General features: G+C 50.7%; 1 long non-coding RNA gene across 1 annotated transcript; it reads right to left on the reverse strand.

Moving 5' to 3' along the window:
- Positions 1–5,565: 5,565 nt before the first annotated feature.
- On the reverse strand, positions 5,566–14,470 carry LOC132535430 (uncharacterized). Its single transcript, XR_009547221.1, has 4 exons — positions 14,369–14,470; positions 11,768–11,902; positions 7,446–7,538; positions 5,566–5,660 (listed from the first exon to the last, which is right to left on the reverse strand). It is a non-coding gene; the product is annotated as an uncharacterized LOC132535430 (long non-coding RNA).
- Between the last annotated feature and the right edge of the window lie 316 nt (positions 14,471–14,786).

Consider the following 14,786-nt stretch of genomic DNA (forward strand, 5'->3'; position numbering starts at 1 on the left):
TTGCTGTCAGACGTGGAGCCTGGGTCCTTGGGCAAGCACATCGTGTGGTCTGCCGCTGAGCAGGGGAGACAGCCCCTGTGGAAGGGACCCCGCTGCTCCTGGCAGCAGACAGGTCAGCACCAGAGAGGTGCCAACTGCTTCCAGGGCACAGGTCAGCCCTGTAACCTGCCCCCCAAATGTCAGCAGAGACCCAAGACGAGAGGCAGGACTGGGACCAGCAGGCAGGGCACAGCTGTTGCCACCTGGTTAGCAGACCAAGGTCTCCCTGGTACTCTGCACACAGTACCCACCGTTAGCCCCGGGCACCCTGCTCACCCCTGAAATGAAAAGTCATCTTCAAAAATCAAGATGGATGGTGGCATCCCAGCCCGCGGCAGATCAGCTGGTCTATGAGCTGTGGCTTTAGACAACGTTCCCCACAATTTAAATTTATTTTTATTTATTTATTTTTTTTAAGAAAGTGTCTGCTCTGTAAAGGTCTTTGATAAACACTCGCTGAATGCACGCACTAATTAAGTCTCTGCTAACTGCTGGCTGGGAGCTGGGAAATAAACCCAGCGGTCGGCAGTCGGCGGGAGCAAATACAGACGCGTCCACTGGGCTTGTACCTGGCTGTGCCCGCTGTGCCCAGGCCGAGGGGTGAGGCTTCCGGAGCGAACTGCCGAGCCGGGGTGTCGCAGCTCAGCCCAGAATGGCCGGAACCGCCCACGGCCGCAAGCTGGTGCCCCCTCTCCTCATTTTTACTCCACCACCCCTGCTAGATTCCTCTGCTCATATAGATACAGTCTCAGGGGCTTCACTGCTCCAGGCTGACTGGGGAAAGGGTGGGGAGAGAGAGAGAGAGAGAGAGAGAGAGAGAGAGAGAGAGAGAGAGAGAGGGAGAGAGGGCACCAAAGCTCCCTCCAGTGTGCTAGGGGCCACAACCTGGGTGGTGCATGACTTTTCTCTTTTTCTTTTGGTCATTTTGATATTTGCCAGGGCTTCACCACTCTAGTCCAACATTCTCAGATGTGATACAGATAGAGGTAGAGACAGAGGCAGAGGCAGAGACAAGGCAGAGACAGAGACAGATCAGACAGAAGCAGAGACAGAGGTACAGACAGAGGCAGAAGTAGAAATAGAAACAGGCAGAGGCAGAGACTTAGGTAGAGACAGAGACAGACAGAGGCAGAGACAGACAGAGACAGAGGCAGAGATAGAAGTAGAGACAGAGGCAGAGGCAGAGACAGAGACAGAGGCAGAGACAGAGACAGAGGCAGAGACAGAGGTAGAGATAGAAGTAGAGACAGAGACAGAGACAGACAGGCAGAGACAGACAGAGACAGAGACAGAAGTAGAGACAGAGGCAGAGACAGAGACAGAGGCAGAGACAGAGGCAGAGACAGAGACAGACAGAGGCAGAGACAGAGGCAGAGACAGAAGTAGAGACAGAGACAGAGGCAGAGACAGAGACAGAGACAGAAGTAGAGACAGAGACAGAGGCAGAGACAGAGACAGAGGCAGAGACAGAGACAGAGGTAGAGATAGAAGTAGAGACAGAGACAGACAGAGGCAGAGACAGAGGCAGAGACAGAGGTAGAGACAGAAGTAGAGACAAAGACAGACAGAGGCAGAGACAGAGACAGAGGCAGAGACAGAAGTAGAGACAGAGGCAGAGGCAGAGGCAGAGACATAGGCAGAGGCAGAGGCAGAGGCAGAGACATAGGCAGAGACAGAAGTAGAGACAGAGGCAGAGGCAGAGACATAGGCAGAGGCAGAGGCAGAGGCAGAGGCAGAGGCAGAGGCAGAGACAGAGGTAGAGATAGAAGTAGAGACAAAGACAGACAGAGGCAGAGACAGAGACAGAGGCAGAGGCAGAGACAGAGACAGAGGCAGAGGCAGAGACAGAGGCAGAGACAGAGGCAGAGGCAGAGGCAGAGGCAGAGGCAGAGACAGAGGTAGAGATAGAAGTAGAGACAAAGACAGACAGAGGCAGAGACAGAGACAGAGGCAGAGACAGAGGCAGAGACAGAGGCAGAGACAGAGACAGAGGCAGAGACAGAGGCAGAGACAGAGACAGAGGCAGAGACAGAGGCAGAGGCAGAGACAGAGGCAGAGACAGAGGCAGAGGCAGAGACAGAGGCAGAGACAGAGACAGAGGCAGAGACAGAGACAGAGGCAGAGACAGAGGCAGAGACAGAGACAGAGGCAGAGGCAGAGGCAGAGGCAGAGACAGAGGCAGAGGCAGAGACAGAGGCAGAGACAGAGGCAGAGACAGAGGCAGAGGCAGAGACAGAGGCAGAGACAGACAGAGGCAGAGACAGAAGTAGAGACAGAGGCAGAGGCAGAGAGAAGCAGAGAGAGCTCAGTGCCAGGTGCCCTGAGTGTGTTGAGGGCTCAGCCGTTCTTCTGGCCTGAGACGCCCGTGTTTGTTCCCTGTCACCTGCCCCCCTGCACCCCGACTCACCTGTTTAGAGTCCAGAGCAAACAGCGGAGGCGCCACAGGGCCTTTGTTCCCCTCTTTGTCCCTCACTGCACGACGCATGAGGTCCTCAAATGCTACCCGTATTTCCACAGACAGCAGCACTTCTTTCTCTTTATGGTTGAATAGTACTGCACTGCACGTGTAAATACGTGTCTGGCGCTGTGTGTGTGTGTGTGTGTGTGTAAGTATGTAAGGGGGCCGGGAGACAGCTCACGCGGTAGAGTGCATGTTTTACTACCCACAAGGACCTGGGTTCAAGGCCCCCCCCCCCACCACCACCACACAAGAGCACCAGGCAAAGGGGAAACTTCTGGTGGTGGAGTTTTTCTGTGGTGTCCCTGTCTCTCACCCACCATGAGAGGGAAGAGAAAGAAAAGAGAGTCTGCTGGGATTGTAGAATTAATAAGTGTGAGGCCCTAGAGAAGTTGTGGAGACAAAAAAAAAAATGAACATTTATATTATATAGAGCGTGTAACTATATCTGGCTATATATTATTTACTTTATATTATATAAAGCATGTAACTATATTTATTAGGCTATATATTATTTACTTTACTGGTTTGGAGGTGGCTGCAGAGTCACAGAGAGAGAGAGAGAATTTATTTATTTATTTATTATATAGAGGCAGAGAGAAATTGAGAGGGGAGGGGGAGATGGAGAGAGACAGAGAGAGGCCTGCAGCCCAGCTTCACCTCTCAAAAAGCTTTCCCCACAGCAGGTGGGGAACAGGGGCTTGAACCAGGGTCCTTGTGCATGGGGAGGTGGGCACCCAACCCAGTACACCACCATCCAGCCCTCCAGGGATCAAACTTCAGGCGTCAATCCTGCAAGTCCAGTGTTCTAGCCACTGCACCGACTCCCAGGCTCAAACCCCTTATTCTGAAGGTCTTAGCACTTGCATTTTTTTTGCCTCCAGGGTAATCACTGGGGCTTGGTGTCTGCACTACAAATCCACTGCACCTGGAGGCCATTTTTTTCCTTTTGTTGCCCTTGTTGTTATTGTTATTATCGTTGTTGGATAGGACAGAGAGAAATAGAGAGAGGCGGGGAAGACAAAAGGGGAGAGAAAGACAGACACCTGCAGACCTGCTTCACCACCTGTGAAGGGACTCCCCTGCAGGTGGGGAGCCGGGGGCTCGAACCCGGATCTTCACTCCGGTCCTTGGGCTTCGCACCACGTGCGCTTAACCCGCTGCGCCACCGCCCTCCCCGCCCCACACCATTCCCCCTGGATTATTCTGTCTCCTGCACTTCTTTTCCACATCCGCGTTCGAAGCACACTGTCTCTTGATCTGAGGTCGAATTGTGAACTCTGTGTAGATCCGTATTTACGTGTATTCCTTTCTCCACTCCCTGGAGGAAGGGCATCAGGTTGCCTCTGTATCTGGGTGACTGTGAACGGTGCCGGGGCCAGTGAGCATGGGCACAGGTGCCTCTTGGGGAGAGAGCCAGGCTACTTGCTTTGGATCCAGACCTGGAAGTGGGATGGCTGGATCATACCATACGATGATTTTATTTTTTATTTTTTAAAAATATTTATTTCCTTTTTGTTGCCCTTGTTTTATTGTTGTAGTTATTGTTGTTATTATTGATGTCATCATTGTTGGATAGGACAGAGAGACATGGAGAGAGGAGGGGAAGACAGAGAGGGGGAGAGAAAGACAGACACCTGCAGACCTGCTTCACCACCTGTGAAGCGACTCCCCTGCAGGTGGGGAGCTGGGGGCTCGAACCGGGATCCTTCTGCCGGTCCTTATGCTTTGAGCCACATGCGCTTAACCCGTTGCGCTACCGCCCGACTCCCGACACAGAACTCTTGAGGTGGGTGAGGTGTGGTACCATTTCTACATCCTGTAGCCTACAATTAATCGCAAAAGGAAAAAAATAATTCTCTGTTTTCCTGAGTGCAAGAGGACATGCTGGAGTCAGCTTGCAGCCATGACTGTATTTCTCTGAGCACAGCTGGCTAATGACTGAGCAGGGGTGGGACCAGTACTGCCAGGCTATCCTCAGGTATGACGGGACCAGCAGGAGGCCATAGCAAGATGTGGCCAAAGTGCTGAAAAGCAAAGGCAGCCCGGGATGCTGTACCCATGGTGGAATACTACTCAGTCATGAAAAAGAGGACACACTGCCATTTGCCAGAGCAGGGATGAACCTAGAGGCTGCAATTGTTGGTGATGTAAGTCAGAGGGAGAGAGATAAACTCACAGGGGTGCCCTGATCCCCCTAATATATTCTCCACAGAGAAAACAAACACAGTAAATAAAGGCAAGCTCAACTTGAGGGAGAAGACCGAAATGAACCTCTACAGTCATGACCAGATGGAGGGGGGGGTGGTCAGTGTGACAGAGGAGTCGGCCTCTTAGCTGACGTGGGCAAGGGGACGCGGGGGGGGGGCTCTGCCGGTGCTGCCCGGGTGGGGTTCATTCACCTGCAGGCTGCGTGGGGCTGGCAATGGTGACGGTTTGGCAAAGAATCACTGTCCAAACAAGAAGGCAAAGTGAAGACGTTCCCAGATCAATACAGGCAGCCGCACACGGCGAGCGGCTGACCCACCTTGCAGAAGAAGAGAAAAAAAAACCAAAGACATCCTGTGAGCCGAGAACCGACAGCAGACAGGCACCGGAGTCTGTGGGGAGACAGGACAGACGAAAAGGCTGATATGGAGCCAAGTGACAGCTTCTCTCCTCCTCTGACGTGAAACCCACCACCTGAGATTGTGACTGGAAAGTGGTCTGCCGGGCCCCCTCTGAATGTCACCTGACACAGTCAGCCCGGGAGAGTGGGAGGGAGAGAGAGAGACAGGGACAGGAGCCACATGTCTGCGTCCCGTTGAGATTTTGCTGGAATGTATCCTAAATAGATTGTTTTGAGGGGACCGGGTGGTGGTACACCTGGTTGATCGCACATATGACAATGCACAGAGACCCAGGTTCAAGCCCCCACTCCCCACCTACAGGGGGAAAAGTTTTTGCCAGTGGTGAAGCAGGGTTGCAGGCCTCTCTCTCACTCTGTCCACTCCCCTCTCAATTTCTGACTGTCTCTATCCAATAAATAAAGACAATAACAACAACAACAACAACAACAATAATACTAAGCTGTTTTAACTGGCATCTTGTACCACCCCAAATGGCCAGTAGAGGAATGATTTTAAAACCATACTCTTCAGGCTGAGGAGACAACATCATGAGTCTGCAAAACAAACAAACAAACAAACAAACAAACTAACTAACTAACAAACAAAAACTCTCATGCCTGAGGCTCTAAGGTCTCAGGTTCCATTCCCGGCATCACAACCAGCCAGAGCTGAGTGAGGCTCTGGGGGAAATAAATAAATAAGAACATAAACAAGATAGTTCAGGGTGGGGGATACAGTAAGATGGCTCACCTAGGAGTGTGCCTCCTTCGAAGAGTGTGAGCCCCAGGTTCAAGCTGCCTGACAGTACTGGGGGAAGATATTTTCTTTTCCCCCTCTCTCTCTCTCTCTCTCTCTCTCTCTCTCTCTTTTATTTCTTGTTTTACTTTATTTATTTCAAAAAGAGACAAAGAGACATTGAGAGGGAAGGGGGCAATAAGGACGGAGACAGAGAGACACCTGCAGCCCTGCTTTTTTGAAGGTGGGGAACAGGGATTTGAACCTGGGTCCTTGTGCATGGTAATGTGTGGGCTTTGCCAAGTACAACACCACCCGGCCTCTGTCTTTTGCTTTCTGTCTGAAATAGCCAGGATGGAATAGTGAAGCCTGGGCAAACACACACACACACACACACACACACACACACACACACACACACAGACACACACATACACATAGACAGACACACAGACAGACACACACACAGACACACACACAGACACACACACAGACACACACACACACAGACACACACACAGACACACACACACACACAGACACACACACAGACACACACAAACACAGACACATACACATAGACACACAGACAGACACACACACAGACACACACACACACAAACACAGACAGACACATACACACAGACACACACACAGACACACACAGACACACACACACAGACACACACACACACAGACACACACACAGACAGACAGACACATACACACAGACACACACACATACACACAAACACAGACAGACACATACACACACACAGACACACAGAGACACACACACAGACACAGACACACACACAGAATGACACACACACACAGACTCACACACACACACACACAGACTCACACACACACACACACACATACACACACACACACACACACACACACACACACACACACACACACACACACACGGTCAGTCTCCAGGAAAGCGCAGGCCTTTCCTTCACTTGTAGACCGTTTTGCTCCCAAGCAGCAGGACGCCCGTCTTTGTCGAGCGCCCTGGGAACCCTCTGAAGGGCAGGGGCCAAGTCTCAGTCCGAGGCCCAGGCAGAGGCCAGCCTCCTGCCCTTTCCCACCACGATGTCATCCAGCTTGGAAGCGTCAGCTGACACCCGGTCCTGAAACAAGCCGGGCGGGACAGCAGAGCCCCTGTGGACGAGCGGGCGGGTGGGCAGACGGACAGATGGAGGACAGCATGAGCTCTCGGGGCCACCCCAGTTGGGAAGTGAATTGTGGTTTCATGCTTCTCCAGAAATGAGAAATTCTGCAAATATCGACAGCTAGAGTGGCTGGACTAAGGCAGAGCAACCAGTAAAGCAAAGAATCACTACAAGGAAATGATGACGAGTCCAGGAGAGAGAAGCAGGCAGGCGGCTGGCACACTGGCTTCTCACAAGGACAGAAGCCAGCAGCGAGCCTTCAGCTGCAGGAGAGAACATGGCAGCAAGGCCACAGAAGGGGAGAAGGGGCGACAGTCAGCACAGCGGTGCCAAGGGTGACAGGAGGCAGGAAGACAGCTTCTGGCTGACGGGTCTGATAAACTGAAGGAATCAGGGGGCTGGAGACACATACGTACTCACCACCCAGCTCGGACCCGGGCACCACATGGAAAGTGCCAAGATATCAGAGGAAAGTCCCGAAGTTGTGGTGTCTCTCCCTCTCTTCCTTGGTCTCTATATGAATAATAATAATAATAATAATAATAATAATAATAATAATAATAAGTCAGAGATCAGTGGCACCATACATGTGTAAGGAAGACCGTACTTCTGTGCAAACATTTAGGTACAAACAACCATTCAAGATGAAACCAGGAAGAAACAGAAACTCTAAATCCACAGCTCACAGTATAGAAATGAAAGGTTGGGGGGGGGGGCGGCAGTAGCTTAGCGGGTTAAGCGCAGATGGCGCAAAGCGCAAGGACCTGCGTAAGGATCCCGGTTCAAGCCCCGGCTCCCGGTCCCCACCTGCAGGGGAGTCATTTCACAGGCGGTGAAGCAGGTCTGCAGGTGTCTGTCTTTCTCTCCCCCTCTCTGTCTTCCCCTCCTCTCTCCATTTCTCTCTGTCCTGTCCAACAACAAGAGCTATGACAACAATAACAGCTACAATAAGGGCAACAAAATGGGTAAAATGGCCTCCAGGAGCAGTGGATTCGTGGTGCAGGCACCGAGCCCTAGTGATAACCCTGGCGATAAAAATAAATAAGTAAATAAAAAGAAAAAGAAAAAGAAATGAAAGTCTGATCAAGATACACCCCCCTCCCCACCAGACGGCTTTAACTGAGTCTCATCAGTGTTTCGAGAGGAATACAGGCCTATTCTCCCGAGAATTCCCCCAAATGATAAGGAACGCCAGCAATAGGCCACAGCCCAAAGGCCACCAGCTCTGAGCAACGGAGGAAAATGTAGGGCCAAGGGGCAGTGCACCTGGCTGAGTGCACATGTTACTATGTGCAAGGACCCGGGTTCAAGCCCCCACTTCCCACCCACAGAGGGGGAGCTTCTTGAGTGATGAAGCAGGGCTGTAGCTCTCTCTCTTTTAAATTTAATTTATTATTGGATAGAGATGGAGAGAAATTGAGAGAGGAGGGGGGAGATAGAGAGGGAGAGAGACAGAGAGACACCTGCAGCCCTGCTTCACCACTCGTAAAACTTACCACCCTGCAGGTGGGGACCAGGAGCTTGAACCTGGGTCCTTGAGCACTGTAATGTGAACGATTAACCAGGTGCGCCACCGCCTGGCTCCTCTCTCTCACTCTATTTCCCCCTCCCCTCTCAACTTCTCTCTGTATCAATCAAGAAAACTTAAACAACAAATTAAAAGGGGAGCTTAGCAAGAGAGGGGTGCACCCCGAGGGCGGAAAGGCAGTCAGTGGCAGACACACTCCCCACCAAGACCAAGATCCCACAACCCTACCAACAGACACCAGGGAAGAGGTCCACAAGACCCAGCCCGCAGAAGCAACAATGAACCCCCCATCCCCAGCAATCAAACAGGGCAGTGGGGGCATTGTGAGGGCCTCATACGCCGACCCACAGCTCACGCCATGCTCAGTCGTGCAAAACTGAAAGTTTTCCCTTTAAACTCAGGAACAAGACAAGTGTGGCCATTCTCAGCACATCCACTGAATTCAGGGTTGGGGATATCACACAGGGATCGTTCAAACCACTCAGCTCAGAAGCGTAGCAAAACTGCCACTGCCTCAGAAGACACAGAAACACACAGAGGAAACCCCACTCAACAGCGAGATTCAAGGGGTAAGCAAAGCATCATCACCAGTCACTTCCATCAGGAACGGCATCTTAAGCCCTCTTGTGGGCCTCTCTAGGACCTTGCCCTCACTGCAGAGCAGCAGTGGTAGGGACGGCCCAACTCTCCGGAGGGAGGCTGGGTCATTCTACTCTGCCACTTGAGGAAGACGGGTCCTGAAATGAGCACAGTCTAGAATGTTCCAAGTTGGGACCATGGACTGTGAGCTCAGACTGACAGGGACTCAGAGGTCACACAGGCTCCTGGGCTAAATGAGAGGAGACATGGGCCTGAGGTCAGATTGATGGGGTTTACAGGTAACAGTATTTATATACTTTCCCCATTTTGGGGAGCTTACTCTCTTGCCTGACCCAGTTTCCTAGGCTTATTCTCAACTCTGACAATATTTTCCCAGACAATATTCTTAGCACACCTGTATGTTAGCTGTCAGGCTCAGGCAAAAATGACTATAAAGTCCTGGGCCCTTTGGAACACACTTAAAATAGTCTTCGTTAACTTCTTCCCACCTTTGGGTTCCTGTTTATTCAACAATTTGCTTTATATCTTTATATCAAGTTGCAGACATTACCATGATGCCAACCTGAACTCCCTGGGCAGACGCCGTCACCAACGTGTCCTGGAACCTCCCCTCCCCAGAGCCCTGCCCCACTAGGGAAAGACAGAGACAGGCTGGGGGTGTGGATCCACCTGCCAACACCCATGTCCAGCAGAGAAGCCATTACAGACACCAGAACTCCCAGCTTCTGCTCCCCATAATGATCCTGGGTCCATGTTCCCAGAGGGATAAAGAATAGGGAAGCTTCCAGTGGAGGGGCTGGGACACGGAACTCTGGTGGTGGGAATTCTATGGAGCTGTACCCCTGTGACCTTACAATCTCTCTAATCAATATTAAATCACTAATAAAAAATTAAAAGAAAACTGACTACAAAAATTGGCTGCATTTCTCTATATGAATAAGGAACAAGGAGAAGTTAAGAGGGAGAGGAGGTCTCATTCACAGTTGTGCTCACATGCTTAGCATAAAGTTGTCAAAGGGGAAAGTGTGGAGCCAAAACCACAAGACACTATTAAAAGATGTGAAACAAGCTAGGATTTTGTAAACCAATGTCAGGTCACTAATAAAAACATTGAGCGGGACACTAAGAGAAGGAAGGACAGTCCACGTGACTGAAGATCTCTGATGAGGAAAAGTTACTGGGGGAGGAAGTCTGTGTTCTCTGAGATGTCAGTTGTGCGTAGAACTCACCAGAACCAGTCTCACCCTGGCGCGGCCCACTGCCTGGGCTGTGGGAATCTCGGTGTCTGTGGGCCTAGAAGGTGTCTCTTTCTTCCTGTGCCAATGCCTCGGAGCCATTTCTCCTGACTACGGCTCTGCCCTGAGCCTTCCAGCTGGAGTGGGGAGAGGGACTGGACCCCTCCTCACCTGCCCCCACCTGCTGCAGGCTCAGCCACCACCTTCAGCCCCCCAGGACTTGAAATCTCTTATGTGGGAGCTGGGCGGTGGGGCAGCGGGTTAAGCGGCACACAGCTCGAAACTCAAGCACCAGCGTAAGGATCCTGGTTCGAGCCCCCGGCTCCCCACCTGCAGGGGAGTCGCTTCACAGGTGGTGAAGCAGGTCTGCAGGTGTCTGTCTTTCTCTCCCCCTCTCTGTCTTCCCCTCCTCTCTCCATTTCTCTCTGCCCTATAAAACAACAATGACATCAATAACAGTAATAACTACAACAATAAAAAAAACGCCAAGGGCAACAAAAGGGAAAATAAATAAATAAATATAAAAAAAGAAAGAGGGAAAGAGAGGGAGAGAAAGGGAGAGGGAGGGGAAGAGAGAAGGAGAGGGAAGAAGAGAGAGGGAGAGACAGAGGGAGAGGGAGAAGGAGGGGAAGAGAGAGAGGTGTAGAGGAGAGAGGGGGGCGGAGAGAAGGAGAGAAGGAGAGGGAGAGGGAGAGGGAGAGGGAGAGGGAGAGGGAGAGTCAGGCCAGTTATGTTAATGGAGGTCTCATCTCGCCCTCAGCCAAGCAAGACATGGGTTCATGGGTTCAAACTCACTTCTTCGGCCCCAAGGGATATATATATATATATATGATTTATTCCCTTTTGTTGCCCTTGTTGTTTTTTATTGTTGTAGTTTTTGATGTCCTTGTTGTTGGGTAGGACAGAGAGAAATGGAGAGAGGAGGGGAAGACAGAGAGGGGGAGAGAAAGACAGACACCTACAGACCTGCTTCACCGCCTGTGAAGTGACTCCCCTGCAGGTGGGGAGCCGGGGGCTCGAACCGGGATCCTTGTGCTGGTCCTTGCGCTTTGCACTGTGTGTGCTTAACCCGCTGCGCCACCACCTGCCCCTCTTTCTCCTCTAACTCCTCCATCTTTGCTGATTTCTCTGTCTCCACCCAATAAATATGTAATAAAAGTATATATAGCTCCCCAAATAGATGAGCATAGAAAATGAATTGCAAGACAGATTAAAGGACATTGACAGGAAAGCCAGGGGCACCAAGGGGAAGAGGCAGGTGGAGGGGTGTAAGGGCCCCCCTCACTCCTGTGTCTGCAGTGACACCCCCGAGGCAGCTGGGGTACTCAAGGCAGCCTCTCCCCAGGCTGGAAAGAATGACCACCCAGGAAATGACTCACCTGGTGGAGAGTATGGCTTCCTGCACGGAAGCCCTGGGTTCCCACCCGGGCACCACATGGGTGAGACAGCACGGTGAGGTGGGGAGCGCCGGTGGCAGGGTGCCGGGTGCGTCTCCGTTCTCTCTCCCCTGGTGTCTGAAAGCCAGGGAAGAGAATCAGGCTGAGGAGGCTGCCGGGTGGTGTTGCTCCCAGCAACTCGTTAAAGAGAAGCTCAGGGCCGTGCCATGCCGGTGGGCTCATACACCTGCTGCCCGGTGAAGGGATCTGGCTTCAGCCCCCGCTCTCCGCTCCTGAGGGAGAAGCTTCATCAGCGGGGAAGCAGGGCTGCAGCTGTTGCTCATTCTCTCTCCCTCTGTCTCTCTTCCTCTCTGTCTTCTCCCCGTCTCTCACTCTCTATCAAAAACAGAAAGAAAAAGGGACAGAAAAGCAGCTAGCTCTCCACTATTCCAAGCTTGGGATCCATGATTGCTCAACAAATCGTTTGGCTTCATATGTTAACTCTCTTTTCAGTCACCAGGTTCCAGATGCCACCAGGATGCTGGCCAGGCTTCCCTGGATTGAAGACCCCACCAATGTGTCCTGGAGCTCAGCTTCCCCAGACACACACCCTACTGGGGAAAGAGAGAGACAGGCTGGGAGTATGGACCGACCAGTCAACACCCATGTTCAGCGGGGAAGCAATTACAGAAGCCAGACCTTCTACCTTCTGCACCCCATAATGACCCTGGGTCCATGCTCCCAGAGGGATAGAGAATGGGAAAGCTACCATGGGAGGGGGTGGGTTATGGGGATTGGGGTGGTGGGAATTGTGTGGAGTTGTACCCCTCCTACCTTATGCTTTTGTTCACTAATCCTTTCTTAAATAAAAAATTTAAAAATAAAAAAAAAAAAAGAAAAGCAGCTAGTTGTGGAGTCCCAGGGATAATCCTGTTGGCAATGAGACAAAATAAAATAAAGGGTAAAGTCATGGTCTCCCGAGAGATGAGATGACTCCCCCGGCTGGGCTCCTGCCTTTCCACACGCTCAGTGCAGGTTCAAGCCCCCACACCGCACAGAGGAGCCGTGGGGACAGGGGAAGCCAGAGCCGTGGTCTCTCTCTCTCTGTGTCTCAACCAAAGGGCAGCCAGCTGTGAAGGAAGTGCGTATACCCAGGATCCAAAATAAAAGTCAGATAAGTAAGCGAGAAAAGGAAGTCACAGGGGGTGGGCAGCAACACATCCTTTTAAGCGCACATTACAGTGAACAAGGACCAGGGTTCAAACCTCGGCTCCCCGCTTGCGCTCGCTTCACAAGCAGTGAAGTAGGTCTGCAGGTGCCCCTCTCTCTCCCTCTCCCCCTCTCATGTTCTCTGTCTTATTAAATTAAAAATAAAATAAATAAAAGGTGGTGTTGGGTAATAGACGCCAGGAGCAGTGACGCGGCTTCTCAGTGCCAGCACCGAGCTCCAGCGATCCACCTGGTGAAGATGAAAGAAAGAAAAGAAAAGAAATCAAATTTGTACAGAGGAAAATGTGTATCACAAAAATGGAAGTGACTGGGTCAGGGAAATCAACTGGAAAGGAAAAAAGAAAAGAGCCCATATCAAAACATACCCCAAATTGCATAAAATATAAATAGGATAGACACCCCATGCAAATTCTTTCTTAATTATTTATTTTACCCAAGCACTACTCGGCTCTGGCTTGTGGTGGTGACTTCAATATGTAGGCCAGGAAAAAAAAAAAAAAAGCAAGGTTTTCAATCTGGAATCATGAGCTCTCGGACTGGGAGCTGGGAGAAGTGTGCAAAGCTAAGCCAAGGCAAGGGGGTTGAACCTGGGGCTTTGGAGCCTCAGGCAGCAAAGTCTTTTTGCAGAACCAGGATGCTGTCTCACCTCCCCCACCTCCAGGAAAACTCGAAAACAGAGATTCTCAGGTTTATTTCAAAATTGCACCACAAACACACATTTGACTCAAAGACACAAATAGGGTGAACGCGCAGTAGAAATATACAGAGAAACAGGAACAATATGAGAATTGGAAAGCCTATATTCCCAGCAGAAAAACAGACCTCAAGACAAAATAAAACGTTACTAAGAACAACAGCTGAAACACATTTTTCTCTGCGCACGTAACGTATTCTCCAGATAAATCATATTCTTAGCCATAAAACACGGTTCTGTAAAGTGTCTCACAACTGGAATCACACCATGTGCCTTCTCCAATCAAAACAAAATTAAGCAGGAGAACACCAGGAGGAATTTAGAAAAATCCAATGTAGTCAGAGTTGAATGCGAGCACAAACAGGGCAGTGGACTGGAAGCAGATACAGGAGGGCTTAGAGGAGAACGGATGACTTCAATATGTAGGCCAGGAAAAAAAAAAGCAAGGTTTTCAATCAGGAATCATGAGCTCTCGGACTGGGAGACTGGGAGAAGTGTGCAAAGCTAAGCCAAGGCACTCAGAGAGAGAGAGAGAGAGAGAGAGAGAGGCTGGGAGTCAGGGCTGAAGGACCGAGTTACACGTGAGAGAGAACCCAACACAAGTTGGCGCTTTGAGTAGAACAAACAAATGCACAAACCTTTAAGCTCACTTGATCAGGAAATAAAGAACACGAACTGACCTTAATTACCAACGCAGTGAATTCCCTGCCGTCAAGGGAATACAGAAGACGTCAGGACAGACTCTGCCAGCAAGTGAGGAAACAGGAAATGGAGACAGGACTAGAAAGGCAGATTACAAAATTCATTTAGACAAATAAAAAAAGAGAGAGAGAGAAAGAAAAGAAAATATAAACGCATTTAGAATACGCACTGTTTTTTTTTTTTTTTTTGCCTCCAGGGTTATTGTTGGGGCTCTGTGCCTGCACTATGAATCTTCTGCTCCCGGAGGCCATTTTTTCCATTTTGCTGCCCTTGTTATTGTTGTTGGATAGAACAGAGAGAAATGGAGAGAGGAGGGGAAGACAGAGAGGGGGACAGAAAGACAGACACCTGCAGACCTGCTTCACCGCCTGTGAAGTGACCCCTCTGCAAGTGGGG

The sequence above is a fragment of the Erinaceus europaeus genome, chromosome 22 (genome assembly GCF_950295315.1).
Source record: "Erinaceus europaeus chromosome 22, mEriEur2.1, whole genome shotgun sequence".
In the NCBI taxonomy this organism is placed as follows: domain Eukaryota; kingdom Metazoa; phylum Chordata; class Mammalia; order Eulipotyphla; family Erinaceidae; genus Erinaceus; species Erinaceus europaeus.